The following is a 23,809-nucleotide window of genomic DNA, read 5'->3' as shown; positions in this document are numbered from 1 at the left end:
CTGTGGTCATTTGTATTCACTGTGAAATATTTATTCAATGGAAAGATAAAACAAATAATCTTACAACATCCAACTTTGTACTTCTATTAAATAAATAAAGAGGCCAAATGAAGGTAACAAAACAAAAGATTATTAAGACAATTCAAAATAATAAATGCATATATAAATATTAAATAATAACTCAATTCAATAAATAACAAAGGAATTACTGAGAGGTAAAGTGCATTGCAGATGGCATACTATGTGAGGTAAAGTGCATGGCACACTGTGTGAAGGGGTTCACTACGATATGCCGGCGGTCGGGCTCCCGGTGACCAGCATACCGGCGCCGGGAGCCCGACCGCCGGCTTACCGACAGTGTGGCGAGCGCAAATGAGCCCCTTGCTGGCTCGCTACGCTCGCCACGCTACGCGCGCCACACTATTTTATTCTCCCTCCAGGGGGGTCGTGGACCCCCACGAGGGAGAATAAGTATCGGTATGCCGGCTGTCGGGATCCCGGCGCCGGTATACTGTGCACCGGGATCCCGTCAGTCGGCATACTGAAGACCACCCGTGTGAAGTATAGTGCATTGCAGATAGCACACTGGGGGTCATTCCGAGTTGTTCGCTCGTTGCCGATTTTCGCAACGGAGCGATTAAGGCAAAAATGTGCATGCGCATGGTAAGTAATTTAGCACAAAACTTAGTAGATTTACTCACGTCCGAACGAAGAATTTTCATCGTTGAAGTGATCGGAGTGTGATTGACAGGAAGTGGGTGTTTCTGGGTGGAAACTGACCGTTTTCTGGGAGTGTGCGGAAAAACGCAGGCGTGCCAGGATAAAACGCAGGAGTGTCTGGAGAAACGGGGGAGTGGCTGGCCGAACGCAGGGCGTGTTTGTGACGTCAAACCAGGAACGAAACGGGCTGAGCTGATCGCAGTGTAGGAGTAACTCTCGAGCTACTCAGAAAACTGTTAAGAATTATTTATTCGCAATTCTGCTAATCTTTTATTCGCAATTCGCAATTCTAATAAGCTAAGATACACTCCCAGAGGGCGGCGGCCTAGCGTGTGTAATGCTGCTAAAAGCAGCTAGCGAGCGAACAACTCGGAATCACCCCCACTGTGTGAGGTAAAGTGCATGGCACACTGTGTGAAGTAAAGTGTATTGCAGATGGCATACTGTGAGGTAAAGTACATGGCACACTGAATTTCAAAGGTTTTATGTAAAATGGATATAAGCAAATTCATCTGAGCTGTCTCCATCGTCTATAGAAGCTTCCATGTTATACATTGCTGAGTTGAAGCGCTGAAGCATATTGGTAGTTGGTTTAAAATCCTTGCAACAAATACCCAAGCGTCTTAAACCATATCTGACATAAAGAATACCACATAAAGTGGTCCTGAATTGCTTCACTGTTGTGTGTCTGGTCAGTGTCTTTGTTGTTGTCATTGTTAAAAACAAATTAGCCCTACTGAATACACACAACCGGCAGTCTGCAACAATAGACATAATGATTGACTCATCATCATTTCTTTAAGACTCTATTCATCCACGACGTCTCACCTACAGTATGTCTGTGTGAGGATCTGTGTTATCTGTGTTATATGGATGAATGACTAATTATCTCAGAAAGTCTGTGTCAGTGATACCTAAAAACAAAAGAAGCCCAAAAACAAGCAGCAAAAAAAATTATAAGCCCAAAAACAAGCAACAAGCAACCACCCAAAAAAATAAGCAACCAGAAGAAAAAACAAGCCCAATTCCGCTTGTTATAAGCTGAATTGGCAACTATGGGCACCACTATCCATATCTAAATGTAATCAGGATCTATTTCATATTGCCCTTGATGACAACAGAATGTTTATTAAAGTGTCCAAAAAATCCTCCTGGATACAGCTGTTGTAATTTAATCGTTACTTTCCAATTGTAATTGATACATTAAATTCCTTCTTGTGGATGAACAGCAACAGTTGTAACCAACGCCTCTTATTTACTGCAGTTAAAGTTCATATGTAACTCACGTGAGTAATGAAAGAAAACAGGGGGAGAGCGCTGTGATGGTTGGTGAAACACAGCGGTATGCTACGACCCCCGTTAACCGTGGCTGGATCTTATTGGCACTCGCGGTCGGGATATTTCTTCCTGCCGTGGGTAGAGACCTCCTTTTGCTCGGTCTCAAATTGCTTTTTCCCCTTCACCGCTGTCTTTACATCAGACGTCCGCCGTGATGTAGCTCGTTCATGAACGGGCTTATATCTCAGCAATCAGAGTGTCCGGTAATCACCTTCCTTACGCGTTTCTCCGCTGTTATCCAAGAGCGGTTTCGTCAGAGGATACATCAGCAGCCTAGCAGGCTCTTTTTAAAATGCACCGGACCAATAGTATTACTAATTAGTTGATTGGATACATACATGTACTAATTGGATGCATACATGTAATGACTCACATATGGAACAACTTTCTAATTGCATTTGCACATATAAAGGCATTTCATAATATAAAAATAAGCAACATGGTGATTAAAAATAATAATAAAATAAGCAACAAGGTGGTTTAAAAAATAACAGAAAATATATAATCTATATACAGATTAACCTATAATCTTTCAATCAATACCTCATATCTATAATCACATATACATAATTCAGAGACTCAGCACTAAGGATCCCCATTTACTTATATAAAACCTTTTAGGGTAACATAAATCCAGGCCACTACTAAAGCAGTTCTTGTGGCGCAGGGGAAACATCACCTGCATTCTATGCAGCTAGTCCCATGTTCGAATCCAACCCGCTCAGCTTAACATCAATATTATTTATTTACTTTTAATGGGATCATTCTATCAATTCATTTTTACCTTTAATTTTTGTTAATATTATTTCTATATTTCATTATTTTAACCCCTGGAATAATTACATTGCTGTTTAAACAACAAAAAGAATTGAAGAAAAAATAAATATTAAACAGACAATTTAAGGATTCGAAGATTTAAATATTTAAAGATTTTAAAATTTAAAACAGGGAGGGGGGGGAGGGAGGGGGGCCTTTTGGGAGAAGGAGGGGAAAATAATAAAAATAGAAAAAAAAATATATATATAGAACCAAGAGAAAGTGTAAAAAGAGGATGGAGGAAGAAATCTGATGTTCATCATTACTAGTGGATTTTACTAAGGAACTTTAAAGAAATACACACAACAGGGTTATACAGTTTCATCCTAAGAGGAAAGCTGTTTCCAAAATAGCTACTTCTAATAATTTTGTTTATTTATTAAACATACAATAAATGGATATTCAATAAATAATATATTAGGTAAATCAATAGATAAAATCTTCAGAGACTGCCAATGTTGTTCTGTTCGATGCTCTCATTCAGACCATCAGGTGTAAGGGTACCCAAAGAAAAAATCCAAAATGCCTCCCTTGTCAAGTAAAGGAGATTCAACTGAGGCAGCACAAGGGAACTCTCATCTGGGGACAACAACTGCAGGGAGAACACATATTTTCAGATGAACATGGGAGGGCAGAAGGCTGCCTAATACTGAAGCACCCCCAAACAACAAACCAAATGCAACAACTAGTACAAGCATTCCTGGGGGAAGGCCTGCAGCAGATGGATTTGCATATGGTGATGTCATCCAAGCAGTGGGTCAAAGTTGGCTTCAACCCTCGTCTGCATATGAAAAGAGAAAAGGGGCGTGCAGGGCATGGCGGCCTTTTGCGGCGCTTGGATGACCCCTAGTTCGCATTAAACACCTCCACCCTACTTCGGTGTGGGGCTCATGTTGGCTATGCCCCAGCCCCTGAAGCATTCAAGCTGATTACTTGCAGCAGCTGGGCACTGTAATAGCTCCAGAGCTGCTCTGTAAGGCAACTAAAAGGGTGTGGGCCCTGCAGCATTACCTGTAGTTCGCATTGTGCGTTGGAAGGCACAAAGTAAGCAGACGGGAGAAGTCAAGATAGTGCGCAAGGGCATAGAAGGGAGTGGCTCAAGAAAAGAGAAGTGTAAACAGACAGCAAACTAGGCTGGAGAGAGACATGAGACAAAGAGATCTGAATTATACGAGAGCCAACCAGGGGAAACACAAATTATGCAGTCAAGTTTCCCACATTTGGGGAAATCGCAGGAGCAGCACACCCAGAGTGCAATTGGTGAGCCTTGCCCTGGGAGAAGCACCTTCATGATCATAGTATCTTACCTAGCAGGTAAGAAGGAGTTGGGCTAGAGCTGGGGAGGGTCGCTGCTCGGGCACCCCCCTGTCAAGTGAAGGAGATCCAACTGAGGCAGCACAAGGGAACTCTCGAAAGAAGAACAAGGCTAGAGGAAGATCTGAGACAAAGAAATCTGACTTTTACCAGAGCTGACCAGAGGAAAGCACAAACACAGTCCCCCACTACCACAAATAATGCTGTCAAGTTTACCACATTTGGGGAAATAACAGGGGTCAGCATACCCAGAATGCAATGAATGAACCTCACCCTGGGAGAACAATCTTCATGACCATGGTATCTCCTATGCAAAATAAGTATGATTTGGGATAGGGCTGGGGAGGACCGCTGCTCAGGCACTTCTCTGTCAAGTAAAGGAGATTCAACTGAGGCAGCACAAGGGAACTCTCATCTGGGGACAACAACTGCAGGAGGTACACATATTTTCAGATGAACATGGGAGGGCAGAAGGCTGCCTAATACTGAAGCAACCCCAAACAACAAACCAAATGCAACAACTAGTGCAAGCATTCCTGGGGGAAGGCCTGCAGCAGATGGATTTGCATATGGTGATGTCATCCAAGCAGTGGGTCAAAGTTGGCTTCAACCCTCGTCTGCATATGAAAAGAGAAAATTGGCATGCAGGGCATGGCGGCCTTTTGCGGTGCTTGGATGACCCCTAGTTCGCATTAAACACCTCCACCCTCCTTCGGTGTGGGGCTCATGATGGCTATGCCCCAGCCCCTGAAGCATTCAAGCTGATTTCTTGCAGCAGCTGGGCACTGTAACAGCTCCAGAGCTGCTCTGTAAGGCAAGTAATAGGGTGTGGGCCCTGCAGCACTACCTGTAGTTTGCATTGTGCGTTGGAAGGCACAAAGTAAGCAGACGGGAGGAGAAGTCAGGATAGTGCACAAGGGTATAGAAGGGAGGGGCTCAAGAAAAAAGAAGTGGAAACAGACAGCAAACTAGGCTGGAGAGAGACCTGAGACAAAGAGATCTGAATTATATGAGAGCCGACCAGAGGAAACACAAATTATGCAGTCAAGTTTCCCACATTTGGGGAAATCGCAGGGGCAGCACACCCAGAGTGCAATGGGTGAGCCTTGCCCTGGGAGAAGCAACTTCATGATCATAGTATCTCACCTGGCAGGTAAGTAGGAGTTGGGCTAGAGCTGGGGAGGGTCGCTGCTCGGGCACCCCCCTGTCAAGTGAAGGAGATCCAACTGAGGCAGCACAAGGGAACTCTCGAAAGAAGAACAAGGCTAGAGGAAGATCTGAGACAAAGAAATCTGACTTTTACCAGAGCTGACCAGAGGAAAGCACAAACACAATCCCCCACTACCACGAATAATGCAGTCGAGTTTCCCACATTTGGGGAAATCACAGGGGTCAGCATACCCAGAATGCAATGAATGAACCTAACCCTGGGAGAACAATCTTCATGACCATGGTATCTCCTATGCAAAATAAGTATGATTTGGGATAGGGCTGGGGAGGGCCGCTGCTCAGGCACATCTCTGTCAAGTAAAGGAGATTCAACTGAGGCAGCACAAGGGAACTCTCATCTGGGGACAACAACTGCAGGGAGAACACATATTTTCAGATGAACATGGGAGGGCAGAAGGCTGCCTAATACTGAAGCACCCCCAAACAACAAACCAAATGCAACAACTAGTGCAAGCATTTCTGGGGGAAGGCCTGCCGCAGATGGATTTGCATATGGTGATGTCATCCAATCAGTGGGTCAAAGTTGACTTCAACCCTTGTCTGCATATCAAAAGAGAAAAGGGGCGTGCAGGGCATGGCGGCCTTTTGCGGCGCTTGGCTGACCCCTAGTTTGCATTAAACACCTCCACCCTCCTTCGGTGTGGGGCTCATGTTGGCTATGCCCCAGCCCCTGAAGCATTTAAGCTGATTTCTTGCAGCAGCTGGGCACTGTAACAGCTCCAGAGCTGCTCTGTAAGGCAAGTAAAAGGGTATGGGCCCTGCAGCACTACCTGTAGTTTGCATTGTGCGTTGGAAGGCACAAAGTAAGCAGACGGGAGAAGTCAGGATAGTGCACAAGGGCATAGAAGGGAGCGGCTCAAGAAAAGAGAAGTGGATCAGACAGCAAACTAGGCTGGAGAGAGACCTGAGACAAAGAGATCTGAATTATACGAGAGCCGACCAGGTGAAACACAAATTATGCAGTCAAGTGTCCCACATTTGGGGAAATCGCAGGGACAGCACACCCAGAGTGCAATGGGTGAGCCTTGCCCTGGGAGAAGCAACTAAGTAGGAGTTGGGCTAGAGCTGGGGAGGGTCGCTGCTCGAGCAGCCCCCTGTCATGTGAAGGAGATCCAACTGAGGCAGCACAAGGGAACTCTCGAAAGAAGAACAAGGCTAGAGGAAGATCTGAGACAAAGAAATCTGACTTTTACCAGAGCTGACCAGAGGAAAGCACAAACACAGTCCCCCACTACCACAAATAATGCAGTCGAGTTTCCCACATTTGGGGAAATCACAGGGGTCAGCATACCCAGAATGCAATGAATGCACCTAACCCTGGGAGAACAATCTTCATGACCATGGTATCTCCTATGCAAAATAAGTATGATTTGGGATAGGGCTGGGGAGGGCCGCTGCTCAGGCACATCTCTGTCAAGTAAAGGAGATTCAACTGAGGCAGCACAAGGGAACTCTCATCTGGGGACAACAACTGCAGGGAGAACACATATTTTCAGATGAACATGGGAGGGCAGAAGGCTGCCTAATACTGAAGCACCCCCAAACAACAAACCAAATGCAACAACTAGTGCAAGCATTCCTGGGGGAAGGCCTGCCGCAGATGGATTTGCATATGGTGATGTCATCCAAGCAGTGGGCCAAAGTTGGCTGGAACCCTCATCTGCATATGAAAAGAGAAAAGGGTTATGCAGGGCATGGCGGCCTTTTGCGGCGCTTGGATGACCCCTAGTTCGCATTAAACACCTCCACCCTCCTTCGGTGTGGGGCTCATGTTGGCTATGCCCCAGCCCCTGAAGCATTTAAGCTGATTTCTTGCAGCAGCTGGGCACTGTAACAGCTCCAGAGCTGCTCTGTAAGGCAAGTAAAAGGGTATGGGCCCTGCAGCACTACCTGTAATTTGCATTGTGCGTTGGAAGGCACAAAGTAAGCAGACGGGAGAAGTCAGGATAGTGCACAAGGGCATAGAAGGGAGCGGCTCAAGAAAAGAGAAGTGGATCAGACAGCAAACTAGGCTGGAGAGAGACCTGAGACAAAGAGATCTGAATTATACGAGAGCCGACCAGGTGAAACACAAATTATGCAGTCAAGTGTCCCACATTTGGGGAAATCGCAGGGACAGCACACCCAGAGTGCAATGGGTGAGCCTTGCCCTGGGAGAAGCAACTAAGTAGGAGTTGGGCTAGAGCTGGGGAGGGTCGCTGCTCGAGCAGCCCCCTGTCAAGTGAAGGAGATCCAACTGAGGCAGCACAAGGGAACTCTCGAAAGAAGAACAAGGCTAGAGGAAGATCTGAGACAAAGAAATCTGACTTTTACCAGAGCTGACCAGAGGAAAGCACAAACACAGTCCCCCACTACCACAAATAATGCAGTCGAGTTTCCCACATTTGGGGAAATCACAGGGGTCAGCATACCCAGAATGCAATGAATGAACCTAACCCTGGGAGATCAATCTTCATGGCCATGGTATCTCCTATGCAAAATAAGTATGATTTGGGATAGGGCTGGGGAGGGCCGCTGCTCAGGCACATCTCTGTCAAGGAAAGGAGATTCAACTGAGGCAGCACAAGGGAACTCTCATCTGGGGACAACAACTGCAGGGAGAACACATATTTTCAGATGAACATGGGAGGGCAGAAGGCTGCCTAATACTGAAGCACCCCCAAACAACAAACCAAATGCAACAACTAGTGCAAGCATTTCTGGGGGAAGGCCTGCCGCAGATGGATTTGCATATGGTGATGTCATCCAAGCAGTGGGTCAAAGTTGACTTCAACCCTTGTCTGCATATCAAAAGAGAAAAGGGGCGTGCAGGGCATGGCGGCCTTTTGCGGCGCTTGGCTGACCCCTAGTTTGCATTAAACACCTCCACCCTCCTTCGGTGTGGGGCTCATGTTGGCTATGCCCCAGCCCCTGAAGCATTTAAGCTGATTTCTTGCAGCAGCTGGGCACTGTAACAGCTCCAGAGCTGCTCTGTAAGGCAAGTAAAAGGGTATGGGCCCTGCAGCACTACCTGTAGTTTGCATTGTGCGTTGGAAGGCACAAAGTAAGCAGACGGGAGAAGTCAGGATAGTGCACAAGGGCATAGAAGGGAGCGGCTCAAGAAAAAAGAAGTGGAAACAGACAGCAAACTAGGCTGGAGAGAGACCTGAGACAAAGAGATCTGAATTATACGAGAGCCGACCAGGTGAAACACAAATTATGCAGTCAAGTGTCCCACATTTGGGGAAATCGCAGGGGCAGCACACCCAGAGTGCAATGGGTGAGCCTTGCCCTGGGAGAAGCAACTTCATGATCATAGTATCTCACCTGGCAGGTAAGTAGGAGTTGGGCTAGAGCTGGGGAGGAGTCGCTGCTCGAGCAGCCCCCTGTCAAGTGAAGGAGATCCAACTGAGGCAGCACAAGGGAACTCTCGAAAGAAGAACAAGGCTAGAGGAAGATCTGAGACAAAGAAATCTGACTTTTACCAGAGCTGACCAGAGGAAAGCACAAACACAGTCCCCCACTACCACAAATAATGCAGTCGAGTTTCCCACATTTGGGGAAATCACAGGGGTCAGCATACCCAGAATGCAATGAATGAACCTCACCCTGGGAGAACAATCTTCATGACCATGGTGTCTCCTATGCAAAATAAGTATGATTTGGGATAGGGCTGGGGAGGGCCGCTGCTCAGGCACATCTCTGTCAAGTAAAGGAGATTCAACTGAGGCAGCACAAGGGAACTCTCATCTGGGGACAACAACTGCAGGGAGAACACATATTTTCAGATGAATATGGGAGGGCAGAAGGCTGCCTAATACTGAAGCACCCCCAAACAACAAACCAAATGCAACAACTAGTACAAGCATTCCTGGGGGAAGGTCTGCAGAAGACGGATTTGCATACGGTGATGTCATCCAAGCAGTGGGCCAAAGTTGGCTGGAACCCTCATCTGCATATGAAAAGAGAAAAGGGGTATGCAGGGCATGGCGGCCTTTTGCGGCGCTTGGATGACCCTTAGTTCGCATTAAACACCCCCACCCTCCTTCGGTGTGGGGCTCATGTTGGCCATGCCCCAGCCCCTGAAGCATTCAAGCTGATTTCTTGCAGCAGCTTGGCACTGTAACAGCTCCAGAGCTGCTCTGTAAGGCAATTAAAAGGGTATGGGCCCTGCAGCACTACCTGTAGTTTGCATTGTGCATTGTAAGGTACAAAGTAAGCGGATGGGAGGAGAAGTCAGGATAGTGCACAAGGGTATAGAAGGGAGGGGCTCAAGAAAAAAGAAGTGGAAACAGACAGCAAACTAGGCTGGAGAGAGACCTGAGACAAAGAGATCTGAATTATATGAGAACCGACCAGGGGAAACACAAATTATGCAGTCAAGTTTCCCACATTTGGGGAAATCGCAGGGGCAGCACACCCAGAGTGCAATGGGTGAGCCTTGCCCTGGGAGAAGCAACTTCATGATCATAGTATCTCACCTGGCAGGTAAGTAGGAGTTGGGCTAGAGCTGGGGAGGGTCGCTGCTCGGGCACCCCCCTGTCAAGAGAAGGAGATCCAACTGAGGCAGCACAAGGGAACTCTCGAAAGAAGAACAAGGCTAGAGGAAGATCTGAAACAAAGAAATCTGACTTTTACCAGAGCTGACCAGAGGAAAGCACAAACACAGGCCCCCACTACCACAAATAATGCAGTCAAGTTTCCCACATTTGGGGAAATCACAGGGGTCAGCATACCCAGAATGCAATGAATGAACCTAACCCTGGGAGAACAATCTTCATGACCATGGTATCTCCTATGCAAAATAAGTATGATTTGGGATAGGGCTGGGGAGGGCCGCTGCTCAGGCACATCTCTGTCAAGTAAAGGAGATTCAACTGAGGCAGCACAAGGGAACTCTCACCTGGGGACAACAACTGCAGGGAAAACACATATTTTCAGATGAACATGGGAGGGCAGAAGGCTGCCTAATACTGAAGCACCCCCAAACAACAAACCAAATGCAACAACTAGTGCAAGCATTCCTGGGGGAAGGCCTGCCGCAGATGGATTTGCATATGGTGATGTCATCCAAGCAGTTGGTCAAAGTTGGCTTCAACCCTCGTCTGCATATGAAAAGAGAAAAGGGGCGTGCATGGCATGGCGGCCTTTTGCGGAGCTTGGCTGACCCCTAGTTTGCATTGAACACCTCCACCCTCCTTCGGTGTGGGGCTCATGTTGGCAATGCCCCAGCCCCTGAAGCATTCAAGCTGATTTCTTGCTGCAGCTGGGCACTGTAACAGCTCCAGAGCTGCTCTGTAAGGCAAGTAAAAGGGTGTGGGTCCTGCAGCACTACCTGTAGTTTGCATTGTGCATTGGAAGGCACAAAGTAAGCAGACGGGAGGAGAAGTCAGGATAGTGTACAAGGGTATAAAAGGGAGGGGCTCAAGAAAAAAGAAGTGGAAACAGACAGCAAACTAGGCTGGAGAGAGACCTGAGACAAAGAGATCTGAATTATACGAGAGCCGACCAGGTGAAACACAAATTATGCAGTCAAGTGTCCCACATTTGGGGAAATCGCAGGGGCAGCACACCCAGAGTGCAATGGGTGAGCCTTGCCCTGGGAGAAGCAACTTCATGATCATAGTATCTCACCTGGCAGGTAAGTAGGAGTTGGGCTAGAGCTGGGGAGGGTCGCTGCTCGAGCAGCCTCCTGTCAAGTGAAGGAGATCCAACTGAGGCAGCACAAGGGAACTCTCGAAAGAAGAACAGGGCTAGAGGAAGATCTGAGACAAAGAAATCTGACTTTTACCAGAGCTGACCAGAGGAAAGCACAAACACAGTCCCCCACTACCACAAATAATGCAGTTGAGTTTCCCACATTTGGGGAAATCACAGGGGTCAGCATACCCAGAATGCAATGAATGAACCTAACCCTGGGAGAACAATCTTCATGACCATGGTATCTCCTATGCAAAATAAGTATGATTTGGGATAGGGCTGGGGAGGGCCGCTGCTCAGGCACATCTCTGTCAAGTAAAGGAGATTCAACTGAGGCAGCACAAGGGAACTCTCATCTGGGGACAACAACTGCAGGGAGAACACATATTTTCAGATGAACATGGGAAGGCAGAAGGCTGCCTAATACTGAAGCACCCCCAAACAACAAACCAAATGCAACAACTAGTGCAAGCATTCCTGGGGGATGGCCTGCCGCAGATGGATTTGCATATGGTGATGTCATCCAAGCAGTGGGTCAAAGTTGGCTTCAACCCTCGTCTGCATATGAAAAGAGAAAAGGGTTATGCAGGGCATGGCGGCCTTTTGCGGCGCTTGGCTGACCCCTAGTTTGCATTAAACACCTCCACCCTCCTTTGGTGTGGGGCTCATGTTGGCTATGCCCCAGCCCCTGAAGCATTCAAGCTGATTTCTTGCAGCAGCTGGGCACTGTAACAGCTCCAGAGCTGCTCTGTAAGGCAAGTAAAAGGGTGTGGGCCCTGCAGCACTACCTGTAGTTTGCATTGTGCGTTGGAAGGCACAAAGTAAGCAGACGGGAGAAGTCAGGATAGTGCGCAAGGGCATAGAAGGGAGCGGCTCAAGAAAAGAGAAGTGGAAACGGACAGCAAACTAGGCTGGAGAGAGACCTGAGACAAAGAGATCTGAATTATACGAGAGCCGACCAGGGGAAACACAAATTATGCAGTCAAGTTTCCCACATTTGGGGAAATCGCAGGAGCAGCACACCCAGAGTGCAATGGGTGAGCCTTGCCCTGGGAGAAGCACCTTCATGATCATAGTATCTCACCTGGCAGGTAAGTAGGAGTTGGGCTAGAGCTGGGGAGGGTCGCTGCTCGGGCACCCCCCTGTCAAGTGAAGGAGATCCAACTGAGGCAGCACAAGGGAACTCTCGAAAGAAAAACAAGGCTAGAGGAAGATCTGAGACAAAGAAATCTGACTTTTACCAGAGCTGACCAGAGGAAAGCACAAACACAGTCCCCCACTACCACAAATAATGCAGTCGAGTTTCCCACATTTGGGGAAATCACAGAGGTCAGCATACCCAGAATGCAATGAATGAACCTCACCCTGGGAGAACAATCTTCATGACCATGGTATCTCCTATGCAAAATAAGTATGATTTGGGATAGGGCTGGGGAGGGCCGCTGCTCAGGCACATCTCTGTCAAGTAAAGGAGATTCAACTGAGGCAGCACAAGGGAACTCTCATCTGGGGACAACAACTGCAGGGAGAACACATATTTTCAGATGAACATGGGAGGGCAGAAGGCTGCCTAATACTGAAGCACCCCCAAACAACAAACCAAATGCAACAACTAGTGCAAGCATTCCTGGGGGAAGGCCTGCAGCAGATGGGTTTGCATATGGTGATGTCATCCAAGCAGTGGGTCAAAGTTGGCTTCAACCCTCGTCTGCATATGAAAAGAGAAAAGGGGCGTGCAGGGCATGGCGGCCTTTTGCGGCGCTTGGCTGACCCCTAGTTTGCATTAAACACCTCCACCCTCCTTCGGTGTGGGGCTCATATTGGCTATGCCCCAGCCCCTGAAGCATTCAAGCTGATTTCTTGCAGTAGCTGGGCACTGTAACAGCTCCAGAGCTGCTCTGTACGGCAAGTAAAAGGGTGTGGGCCCTGCAGCACTACCTGTAGTTTGCATTGTGCATTGGAAGGCACAAAGTAAGCAGACGGGAGAAGTCAGGATCGTGCGCAAGGGCATAGAAGGGAACGGCTCAAGAAAAGAGAAGTGGAAACAGACAGCAAACTAGGCTGGAGAGAGACCTGAGACAAAGAGATCTGAATTATACGAGATCCGACCACGGGAAACACAAATTATGCAGTCAAGTTTCCCACATTTGGGGAAATCGCAGGAGCAGCACACCCAGAGTGCAATGGGTGAGCCTTGCCCTGGGAGAAGCACCTTCATGATCATAGTATCTCACCTGGCAGGTAAGTAGGAGTTGGGCTAGAGCTGGGGAGGGTCGCTGCTCGGGCACCCCCCTGTCAAGTGAAGGAGATCCAACTGAGGCAGCACAAGGGAACTCTCGAAAGAAAAACAAGGCTAGAGGAAGATCTGAGACAAAGAAATCTGACTTTTACCAGAGCTGACCAGAGGAAAGCACAAACACAGTCCCCCACTACCACAAATAATGCAGTCGAGTTTCCCCCATTTGGGGAAATCACAGGAGTCAGCATACCCAGAATGCAATGAATGAACCTCACCCTGGGAGAACAATCTTCATGACCATGGTATCTCCTATGCAAAATAAGTATGATTTGGGATAGGGCTGGGGAGGGCCGCTGCTCAGGCACATCTCTGTCAAGTAAAGGAGATTCAACTGAGGCAGCACAAGGGAACTCTCATCTGGGGACAACAACTGCAGGGAGAACACATCTTTTTTAGATGAACATGGGAGGGCAGAAGGCTGCCTAATACTGAAGCACCCCCAAACTAAAATTCTAGTTTCTCTAATGTCCTAGAGTATGCTGGGGACTCCGTAAGGACCATGGGGATAGACGGGCTCCGCAGGAGACATGGGCACTTTAAGAAAGACTTTAGTTCTGGGTGTGCACTGGCTCCTCCCTCTATGCCCCTCCTCCATACCTCAGTTTGATACTGTGCCCATTTGAAACTGGGTGCTTTTCAGGAGCTCTCCTGAGCTTTCTGACAGAAAGTATTTTGTTAGGTTTTTAATTTTCAGGGAGCACTGCTGGCAACAAACTCCCTGCATCGAGGGACTGAGGGGAGAGAAGCAGCCCTACTCTCTGAGTTGCAAGGTCCTGCTTCTTAGGCTACTGGACACAATTAGCTCCAGAGGGATTGGTACGCAGGATCTCACCCTCGCCGTCCGTCCCAGAGCCGCGCCGCCGTCCCCCTTGCAGATTCAGAAGATAGAAGCCGGGTGAGTATGAGAAGAAAAGAAGACTTCAGAGGCGGCAGAAGAGTTCATGATCTTCACTGAGGTAACGCACAGCACTGCAGCTGTGCACCATTGCTCCCATACACCTCACATACTCCGGTCACTGTAAGGGTGCAGGGCGCAGGGGGGGCGCCCTGGGCAGCAATATAAACCTCTTTTTGGCAAAAATATAACATATATACAGCTGGGCACTGTATATGTATGAGCCCCTGCCAATTTTACAGTTTAAGCGGGACAGAAGCCCGCCGCCGAGGGGGCGGGGCTTCTCCCTCAGCACTCACCAGCGCCATTTTTTCTCCACAGCACCGCAGAGAGGAAGCTGCCCGGACTCTCCCCTGCTTATACCATGGTAGACAAGAGGGTTGAAAAGAGAGGGGGGGCACATAATTCGGCGCAAATGACATACAGCAGCGCTACTGGACAAACATTAAGTTACTGTGTTATTCCTGGGTTATATAGCGCTGGGGTGTGTGCTGGCATGCTCTCTCTCTCTGTCTCTCCAATGGGCCTTGTGGGGAAACTGTCTTCAGAAAAGCATTCCCTGTGTGTGTGTGGTGTGTCGGTACACGTATGTCGACATGTCTGAGGAAGATGGCTATATTAGAGAGGAGCGGGAGCAAATGAATGTGGTGTCTCCGCCGACACCTGATTGGATGGATATGTGGAATGTTTTAAATGCTAGTGTAAACTCATTGCACAAAAGATTAGACAAGGCTGAAGCTTTGGGACAGTCAGGGTCTCAACCCATGCCTGATCATATGTCGCAGGGACTGTCAGGGTCTCATAAGTGCCCACTATCCCAGATTGTTGACACAGATACCGACACGGATTCTGACTCCAGTGTCGATTACGTTGATGCAAAGTTACAGCCAAAATTGGCAAAATCCATTCGATATAGGATTATGGCAATAAAAGATGTTTTGCACATCACAGAGGAACCCCCTGTCCCTGACAAGAGGGTACATATGTACAAGGGAAAGAAGCCTGAGGTAACCTTTCCCCCCTCACACGAGCTGAACGAGTTATGTGAAAAAGCTTGGGAATCTCCAGATAAAAGACTGCAGATTTCCAGAAGGATTCTTATGGCGTATCCTTTCCCATCAACGGATAGGTTACGATGGGAATCCTCCCCTAGGATGGACAAAGCATTAACACGCACAGCTACAGCTGGAAAATCAAATTTTTTACCTTATGTTCCCTCACAGCATAAGAAAGCTCTGCATTATCAAATGCAGTCTTTTCGGTCACAAAGAAACAAGAAAGTGTGAGGTGCGTCCTTTCTTGCCAGAGGTAGGGGCAGAGGAAAAAAGATGCACAACACAGCTAGCTCCCAGGAACAGAAGTCCTCCCCGGCCTCTACAAAATCTACTGCATGACGCTGGGGCTCCACTGGCGGAGTCCGGCCCATGAGATGTCATGCAGCCGCTCTGACCACGCCTCCTGTTTCTCCGTTGCCGACCCAATATTGAAACCCTGCCCCCGCACCGCTCCATCTCTGACTTGGGAATGGAGTGTTGTTGACCCCCCTCCCCCCCCCCTGCACCGATTGACTGGCAGAGGCGATCGCATTATCTGCAGGCGGATGCGTATGCTCTTAGCAATTTTTGCAGTTGGATTGCTTATTGCGATTGCAATCCAACCCGAATCAGGCCCTATTACCTATCACAATGCACTGCGGGTAGTACAATATGGGGTTAATATAGGAGAAAAACCCCCAGAGCTGTGCTCCTTAACTGTCCCTGGTGGCTAGTGGAGCAGCTGCCCAGTAATCAGTGTCCACGCCAGTGCGCACACGGCCCGCCCCCTACAGCCACGCTGGATCACAGTATAAAGCGGGCACAGAAGACCCTTACCACCCTTTCATCAGCGGCCTCGTGATCCCGGAGGGCGGTGTGTGTGTGACTGACCTTAGGAAGAAACCGGAGCCTCCGCTGCAGTGACCCAGCAACCGGGGCACTGGAGTATACTGTGCCGCTGGGAGTGATGGAGCTGCAGTAAATATGTCTATTAGACCTAGCCTGCTGCAGCCCTTGTAGATTCTTATTAAAAAAGTTCTTCTTTTCTTGTCAAAATTATTAGCTAAGAATAGGATGCCTGAGGCAGCCCCCTGTTAAGTGGCCTGCTACTGAAGGCACCAACTACAAACTGTGCTCCCTGTTCATGGAAGCGAGGTTATAGAGGAGGGGGCGCTGAGTATCTTGTGAACAGTCAAAAGCTTTGAGCTTGTTGGTGCCTCAGATCAAGATCCTACTCTACACCCCAATATGAATCCTTGTGGAGTCCAGTGTACCCCACAGAAGAAAAAAATGTGTCACAACCATTGGCAGCAACATAAGTATAGCTGCTGATGGGCACAATTGAGAAAGGAAGGGGGAAAACATTTGAATCCAGCACATATATGTAATTCGAATATGTAATTTGTACCTTCCTACTTTAAAATGTAATGGATGAACCTCACCCTGTGAGAACTATCTTCATGATCAAGAGATCTCATATGCAAGATAAGTATGTGTTGGGATAGGGCTGTGGAGGGCGGCTGCTCGGGCACACCCCCGTCAAGTTAAGGAGATTCAACTGAGGAAGCACAAGGGAACTCTCATCTGGGGACAACAACTGCAGGGAGAACACATTTTCAGATGAATGTGGGAGGGCAGAAGGCTGCCTAATACTGAAGCACCCCCAAACAACAAACCAAATGCAACAACTAGTGCAAGCATTCCTGGGGGAAGGCCTGCAGCAGATGGATCCAATAACAGCTCCAGAGTTGCTCTACAAGACAAGTAAAAGGGTGTGAGCCCTGCAGCACCACCTGTACTTTGCATACACACATATAGGACAGCATCTCTTATATGCCCCAGGGTCAATAAAATAGTATCCTTATCTAGGGTATCCATCCCCTCAGATAAGGTATCCGTCCATGCTGCTACAGCACTACACACCCAGGCCGACGCAATTGCCGGTCTGAGTAAGGTACCCGAATGTGTATAAATGGACTTCAGGGTTATCTCCTGTTTGCGGTCAGCAGACTCTTTGAGGGTAGCCGTATCCTGGGACGGGAGGGCTACCTTCTTGGATAAGCGTGTTAATGCTTTGTCCACCCTAGGGGAGGATTCCCATCTTAACCTATCCATTGATGGGAAAGGATACGCCATAAGAATCCTTCTGGAAATCTGCAGTCTTTTATCTGGAGATTCCCAAGCTTTTTCACATAACTCGTTCAGCTCGTGTGAGGGGGGAAAGGTTACCTCAGGCTTCTTTCCCTTGTACTTATGTACCCTCTTGTCAGGGACAGGGGGTTCCTCTGTGATGTGCAAAACATCTTTTATTGCCATAATGCTATATCGAATGGATTTTGCCAATTTTGGCTGTAACTTTGCATCATCGTAATCGACACTGGAGTCAGAATCCGTGTCAGTATCTGTGTCAACAATCTGGGATAGTGGGCGCTTATGAGACCCTGACAGTCCCTGCGACATAGGATCAGGCATGGGTTGAGACCCTGACTGTCCCGAAGCTTCAGCCTTGTCTAATCTTTTGTGCACTGAGTTTACACTAGCATTTAAAACATTCCACATATCCATCCAATCAGCTGTCGCAGAGACACCACATTAATTTGCTCCCGCTCCTCTCTAATATAGCCTTCTTCCTCAGACATGTCGACACACGTGTACCGACACACCACACACACAGGGAATGCTTTTTCTGAAAACAGTTTCCCCACAAGGCCCTTTGGAGAGACAGAGAGAGAGAGTATGCCAGCACACACCCCAGCGCTATATAACCCAGGAATAACACAGTAACTTAATGTTTGCCCAGTAGTGCTGCTGTATGTAATTTGCGCCGAATTATGTGCCCCCCCCCCTCTTTTCAACCCTCTTGTCTACCGTGGTTTCAGCAGGCGAGAGTCTGGGGAGCTGCCTCAGCGGTGCTGTGGAGAAAAAATGGCGCTGGTGAGTGCTGAGGGAGAAGCCCCGCCCCCTCGGCGGCGGGCTTCTGTCCCGCTTAAACTGTAAAATTGGCGGGGGCTCATACATATATACAGTGCTCAGCTGTATATATGTTATATTTTTGGCAAAAAGAGGTTTATATTGCTGCCCAGGGCGCCCTGCACCCTTACAGTGACCAGAGTATGTGAGGTGTATGGGAGCAATGGCGCACAGCTGCAGTGCTGTGCGTTACTTCAGTGAAGATCATGAAGTCTTCTGCCACCGCTGAAGTCTCTTTTCTTCTCATACTCACCCGGCTTCTATCTTCCGGCTCTGCGAGGGGGGCGGCGGCGCGGCTCTGGGACGGACGGTGAGGGTGAGATCCTGCGTACCAATCCCGCTGGAGCTAATGGTGTCCAGTAGCCTAAGAAGCAGGACCTTGCAACTCAGAGAGTAGGGCTGCTTCTCTCCCCTCAGTCCCTCGATGCAGGGAGTCTGTTGCCAGCAGTGCTCCCTGAAAATTAAAAACCTAACAAAATACTTTCTGTCAGAAAGCTCAGGAGAGCTCCTGAAAAGCACACAGTTTCCACTGGGCACAGTATCAAACTGAGGTATGGAGTAGGGGCATAGAGGGAGGAGCCTCTGCACACCCAGAACTAAAGTCTTTCTTAAAGTGCCCATGTCTCCTGCGGAGCCCGTCTATCCCCATGGTCCTTACAGAGTCCCCAGCATCCTCTAGGACGTTAGAGAAAATAGGATTTTAATACCTACCGGTAAATCCTTTTCTCTTAGTCCGTAGAGGATGCTTGGCACCCGTCCCAGTGCGTACTGTGTCTGCAGTTATTAAATGGCCCTTAACTCCAGAACATTTATGTGGAGACAACTTTCCCGACTTGACCATCTTCCTTGGATGTTTTCCCCCTGTGTGACTGCTCCCCAGCCTCGGAGGGTTGCATCCGTGGTCCCTAGGATCCAGTCCTGGATCCCGAACCATCGCCCCTCTAGGAGGTGAGAACTGTGCAGCCGCCAATGGAGTGATATTCTGGTCTTGGAAGACAGGATTATCCTCCGGTGCATGTGTAGGTGGGATCCGGACAACTTGTCCAACAGGTCCCACTGGAACACTCTAGCATGGAACCTGCCAAACTGAATGGCCTCGTAGGCCGCAACCATCTTCCCCAGCAACCGAATGCATTGATGGATTAACACTCTTGCTGGTTTCAGAATTTGTTTGACCAGACTCTGGATCTCCATAGCCTTTCCACTGGAAGAAAACCTCTTCTGTGTCCAGTATCACTCCCAAAAACAACAACCGCGTCATTGGGACCAACTGCGATTTTGGCAAGTTTAGGAGCCAACCATGTTGTTGAAGAACGGTCAGGGAGAGTGCAATGTTTTGCAACAACTGGTCCCTGGGTCTCGCCTTTATCAAGAGATCATCCAAGTATGGGATAATTGTGACTCCTTGCTTGCGAAGGAGAACCATCATTTCCGCCATCACCCTGGTGAAAATCCTCGGAGCCGTGGACAGACCAAACGGCAACGTCTGAAATTGGTTTTGACAATACTGAATTGCAAACCTCAGGTAGCTTGATGCAGTGGCTAAACGGAACATGTAAGTAGGCATCCTTATGTCTACCAAAACCATGAAATCTCCTTCCTCCGGACTGGAGATCCCTACCCTGAGAGATTCCATCTTGAAATTGAATTTCTTTAGGTAGAAATTGAGGGATTTCAGATTTCAGATTGGTCTGACTGAGCCTTCCGGCTTCGGGACCACGAAGAGGCTTGAATAAAAGCCTTCTCCCTGCTGACTAAGGCCGATTTGAACAATCGGTGAGGGGGAACGTCTTGAAACCCCAGTTTGTACCCTTGGGACACTATTTGTAAAACCCACGAGTCCAGGTCCAAATTAATCCAGAACTGACTGAAGTGTTTTAGACGTGCCCCCACTGGTGTGGGCTCCTGCAAGAGAGCCCCAGCGTCATGCAGTGGATTTGGCAGAAGCAGAGGACGATCTCTGCTCCTGCGATCTTGAAGAGGCTACAGACCTCTTCCCTCTTCTCCTTCCTCTACCTGCAAAGAAAGGGGAATCTTAACTTCTTGCATATCTATTGGGCCAAAATGACTGCGTTAGATAATGATGCGTCTTCATCCGTTGAGAGGGAACATAGGGCAAGAAGGTTGACTTACCTGCGGGAGCTGCCGAGATCAAATTAACTAGGCCGTCGCCAAACAAGGCTTCACCTTCATAGGGAAGAAACTCCCTTTCTTCTTGGAGTCAGCATCAGCATTCCCTTGGTGAATCCACAATGCCCTCCTATCCGAGACTGCCATGAAATTGGCCCGTGAACTCAAGAGTCCAATATCCCTTGCAGTCTCACACTGGTTGAGAAATCCCCTGCAGAATCTTGGAGATCCGTCAAATTTTGCTGGCGTTGGAAGATGAAGACGTGGAGCAGAAATGGGTAAGGTGGGTGGGGTTATAGCTGGAGTCACTGTGGTTGACGCACCAGACGCGCCTGATCCACGGAGAGTTGTCTGAATCCCATCCAGCCGAGTAGAGAGATCCTGGAGACAGCGGATGATGTGGCCCTGTGCAGCCTCCTGATGTTCTAGTCGGGCTGCCAGTTCTTGCATCAGCCTGGCAATGGGTGAGCCTTGCCCTGGGAGAAGCAACTTCATGATCATAGTATCTCACCTGGCAGGTGAGATGAACATGGGAGGGTAGAAGGCTGCCTAATACTGAAGCACCCCCAAACAACAAACCAAATGCAACAACTAGTAAAAGCATTCCTGGGAGAAGGTCTGCAGAAGACGGATTTGCATACGGTGATGTCATCCAAGCAGTGGGCCAAAGTTGGCTGGAACCCTCATCTGCATATGAAAAGAGAAAAGGGTTATGCAGGGCATGGCGGCTTTTTGCGGCGCTTGGATGACCCCTAGTTCGCATTAAACACCTCCACCCTCCTTCGGTGTGGGGCTCATGTTGGCTATGCCCCAGCCCCTGAAGCATTCAAGCTGATTTCTTGCAGCAGCTGGGCACTGTAACAGCTCCAGAGCTGCTCTGTAAGGCAAGTAAAAAGGTGTGGGCCCTGCAGCACTACCTGTAGTTCGCATTGTGCGTTGGAAGGCACAAAGTAAGCAGACGGGAGAAGTTAGGATAGTGCGCAAGGGCATAGAAGGGAGCGGCTCAAGAAAAGAGAAGTGGAAACAGACAGCAAACTATTATCCAAGTACGGGATAATTGTGACTCCTTGCTTGCGAAGGAGAACCATCATTTCCGCCATCACCCTGGTGAAAATCCTCGGAGCCGTGGACAGACCAAATGGCAACGTCTGAAATTAGTAATGACAATCCTGAATTGCAAACCTCTGGTAGCTTGATGCAGTGGCTAAATGGGAACATGTAAGTAGGCATCCTTTAAGTTTACCAAAACCATGAAATCTCCTTCCTCCGGACTGGAGATCACTACCGTGAGAGATTCCATCTTGAAATTGAATTTCTTTAGGTAGAAATTGAGGGATTTCAGATTTCAGATTGGTCTGACTGAGCCGTCCGGCTTCGGGACCACGAAGTGGCTTGAATAAAAACCTTCTCCCTGCTGTCTAAGGCTGATTTGAACAATCGGTGAGGGGGAACGTCTTGAAACCCCAGTTTGTACCCTTGGGACACTATTTATAAAACCCACGAGTCCAGGTCCGAATGAATCCAGAACTGACTGAAGAGTTTTAGACGTGCCCCCACTGGTGCGGGCTCCTGCAAGAAAGCCCTAGCGTCATGCAGTTGATTTGGCAGAAGCAGAGGGCAATCTCTGCTCCTGCAATCTTGAAGAGGCTACAGACCTCTTCCCTCTTCTTCTTCCTCTACCTGCAAAGAAAGGGGAATCTTAACTTCTTGCATATCTATTGGGCCGAAATGACTGCATCAGATAATGATGCGTCTTTATCCGTTGAGAGGGAACATAGTGCAAGAAGGTTGACTTACCTGCGGGAGCTGCCGAGATCAAATTAACTAGGCCGTCGCCAAACAAGGCTTCACCTTCATAGGGAAGAGACTCCCTTTCTTCTTGGAGTCAGTATCAGCATTTCCTTGGTGAATCCAGATATACAGGGAATGGGGGGAAGGGGATGTGTTCTGCACCAGCTATTAAATTCTAAATATTTGTATGAAGAGGCCCCAATAAATGTCCATCAGTTATATTAAATATTAATTGTAGGACGTTCGGGGGTGCTACCAGAGACAAGTAATGTTATGCAGGAAAGGAGAAGAGAAAAGAATGTCTCTTTTGCTGGCGCACAAATGATGATTTAAAAATTTACTTTTAATAAATTCGTTAAAATTGTCTAAACACGAGATAAAGTACAATAAGTTTGTATAATGTAATTACCATATATAATAAATGGAAATACATTTATTAATATCAAGGTTCGCTACCTGTGTTGTGTCTTTATTATTGATCCAAATTGACTTTATCAATTAGTCTGATACTGAATTACTGGACACTATGTAATATTAGTTGAATGTATATTAGTAATTCACTTGACAAATGTCAGAACCTGGCAATAGTTCTACATATCATACACTTACAGCACTCTTTCCACAATATTTTCCCTTTATTCCAGATCAAATGGTATAATCCCCCACAGTAATTATTCCTGTTGTAGTATAGTACAGTATGGTTGCTGGGGACGTCTTTAATGAAAAGAGAGGGAACATCTAATGTGTCTTCTTATGGGTAAAATACTTGCAAGCTAAGTGCTATGAATAGCATCAGCATGTAGATAAATGCTGAGTGTTAGGTGAGTAATGCAGATAAATAGGGATATCTAATAATTCTATAGAATAGTGGGTGAATTATTAGATATCCCTATTTATCTGCACCTCTAAGCACACTATTTGACTGTCCACACCCTGCTGTGCCTATTACCCATCTCCTCCACCACCCTCAACACTGACCCACACATCATTCACCCACAAAGATACAATAAAGGTAGTTTGGATAAATTAGCTAAATGAAATGGATTTAACCAATTTATCTAAATGACCATTTTTGGATGTTTTCCAGTGTTTGGGAGCAAATGGTCAATTGTCATTTGCTGCCACATATTAGCATAATTTTGTTTCAACTAGAAAAAAAAATTGGACAGATAATCTAAGTGTGGATCCAGTTTAATGCTGATTTCAGAGCCAACTATAGACTTGATTGAGGTACTGTGTCCCCGGTACCAAATACCAATTAAAATAATATTGTGAGGTGTGAGGTGTTCAAAAAAGACTGAAAATGAGTGGAAATTATGGTTATTGAGGTTAATAATACTATGGGATCAAAATGACCCCCAAATTCTATGATTTAAGCTGTTTTTTAGGGTTTTTTGAAAAAAACACCCGAATCCGACAAAAAAATTTCGGTGAGGTTTTGCCAAAACGCGTCCGAACCCAAAACACGGCCGCGGAACCGAACCCAAAACCCGAAAAATTTCCGGTGCACATCACTACTTAATTAGAACTTCGGTCAATGTGAATTAATTATTGGACTCAACCATGGTTATCCTTAAAACCCAGGGGTCTATT

At 47.7% G+C, this 23,809-nt stretch overlaps 15 non-coding genes and 1 pseudogene across 15 annotated transcripts; all 16 read right to left on the bottom strand.

The window, feature by feature from the left end:
- Positions 1 to 4,033: 4,033 nt before the first annotated feature.
- Positions 4,034 to 4,196, bottom strand: LOC135029231 (U1 spliceosomal RNA). Its single transcript, XR_010225400.1, has one exon. It is a non-coding gene; the product is annotated as a U1 spliceosomal RNA (small nuclear RNA).
- Positions 4,197 to 4,348: 152 nt separating this feature from the next.
- Positions 4,349 to 4,512, bottom strand: LOC135029208 (U1 spliceosomal RNA). Its single transcript, XR_010225380.1, has one exon. It is a non-coding gene; the product is annotated as a U1 spliceosomal RNA (small nuclear RNA).
- A 674-nt stretch (positions 4,513 to 5,186) lies between these two features.
- On the bottom strand, positions 5,187 to 5,349 carry LOC135029218 (U1 spliceosomal RNA). Its single transcript, XR_010225389.1, has one exon. It is a non-coding gene; the product is annotated as a U1 spliceosomal RNA (small nuclear RNA).
- Positions 5,350 to 5,501: 152 nt separating this feature from the next.
- LOC135029204 (U1 spliceosomal RNA) lies at positions 5,502 to 5,665 on the bottom strand. The gene has a single exon (XR_010225376.1). It is a non-coding gene; the product is annotated as a U1 spliceosomal RNA (small nuclear RNA).
- A 956-nt stretch (positions 5,666 to 6,621) lies between these two features.
- On the bottom strand, positions 6,622 to 6,785 carry LOC135029202 (U1 spliceosomal RNA). The gene has a single exon (XR_010225374.1). It is a non-coding gene; the product is annotated as a U1 spliceosomal RNA (small nuclear RNA).
- Positions 6,786 to 7,741: 956 nt separating this feature from the next.
- LOC135029205 (U1 spliceosomal RNA) lies at positions 7,742 to 7,905 on the bottom strand. Its single transcript, XR_010225377.1, has one exon. It is a non-coding gene; the product is annotated as a U1 spliceosomal RNA (small nuclear RNA).
- A 671-nt stretch (positions 7,906 to 8,576) lies between these two features.
- Positions 8,577 to 8,739, bottom strand: LOC135029222 (U1 spliceosomal RNA). Its single transcript, XR_010225393.1, has one exon. It is a non-coding gene; the product is annotated as a U1 spliceosomal RNA (small nuclear RNA).
- A 153-nt stretch (positions 8,740 to 8,892) lies between these two features.
- On the bottom strand, positions 8,893 to 9,056 carry LOC135029197 (U1 spliceosomal RNA). Its single transcript, XR_010225369.1, has one exon. It is a non-coding gene; the product is annotated as a U1 spliceosomal RNA (small nuclear RNA).
- A 674-nt stretch (positions 9,057 to 9,730) lies between these two features.
- LOC135029217 (U1 spliceosomal RNA) lies at positions 9,731 to 9,893 on the bottom strand. Its single transcript, XR_010225388.1, has one exon. It is a non-coding gene; the product is annotated as a U1 spliceosomal RNA (small nuclear RNA).
- Positions 9,894 to 10,045: 152 nt separating this feature from the next.
- LOC135029206 (U1 spliceosomal RNA) lies at positions 10,046 to 10,209 on the bottom strand. The gene has a single exon (XR_010225378.1). It is a non-coding gene; the product is annotated as a U1 spliceosomal RNA (small nuclear RNA).
- A 674-nt stretch (positions 10,210 to 10,883) lies between these two features.
- On the bottom strand, positions 10,884 to 11,046 carry LOC135029221 (U1 spliceosomal RNA). Its single transcript, XR_010225392.1, has one exon. It is a non-coding gene; the product is annotated as a U1 spliceosomal RNA (small nuclear RNA).
- A 152-nt stretch (positions 11,047 to 11,198) lies between these two features.
- Positions 11,199 to 11,362, bottom strand: LOC135029198 (U1 spliceosomal RNA). Its single transcript, XR_010225370.1, has one exon. It is a non-coding gene; the product is annotated as a U1 spliceosomal RNA (small nuclear RNA).
- A 671-nt stretch (positions 11,363 to 12,033) lies between these two features.
- LOC135029216 (U1 spliceosomal RNA) lies at positions 12,034 to 12,196 on the bottom strand. Its single transcript, XR_010225387.1, has one exon. It is a non-coding gene; the product is annotated as a U1 spliceosomal RNA (small nuclear RNA).
- Positions 12,197 to 12,348: 152 nt separating this feature from the next.
- On the bottom strand, positions 12,349 to 12,512 carry LOC135029200 (U1 spliceosomal RNA). Its single transcript, XR_010225372.1, has one exon. It is a non-coding gene; the product is annotated as a U1 spliceosomal RNA (small nuclear RNA).
- A 682-nt stretch (positions 12,513 to 13,194) lies between these two features.
- LOC135029215 (U1 spliceosomal RNA) lies at positions 13,195 to 13,346 on the bottom strand (annotated as a pseudogene).
- A 152-nt stretch (positions 13,347 to 13,498) lies between these two features.
- LOC135029203 (U1 spliceosomal RNA) lies at positions 13,499 to 13,662 on the bottom strand. The gene has a single exon (XR_010225375.1). It is a non-coding gene; the product is annotated as a U1 spliceosomal RNA (small nuclear RNA).
- Between the last annotated feature and the right edge of the window lie 10,147 nt (positions 13,663 to 23,809).

The sequence above is a fragment of the Pseudophryne corroboree genome, unplaced genomic scaffold (assembly GCF_028390025.1).
Source record: "Pseudophryne corroboree isolate aPseCor3 unplaced genomic scaffold, aPseCor3.hap2 scaffold_484, whole genome shotgun sequence".
Classification (NCBI taxonomy): domain Eukaryota; kingdom Metazoa; phylum Chordata; class Amphibia; order Anura; family Myobatrachidae; genus Pseudophryne; species Pseudophryne corroboree.
This window is presented reverse-complemented; position numbering and strand designations above follow the sequence as displayed.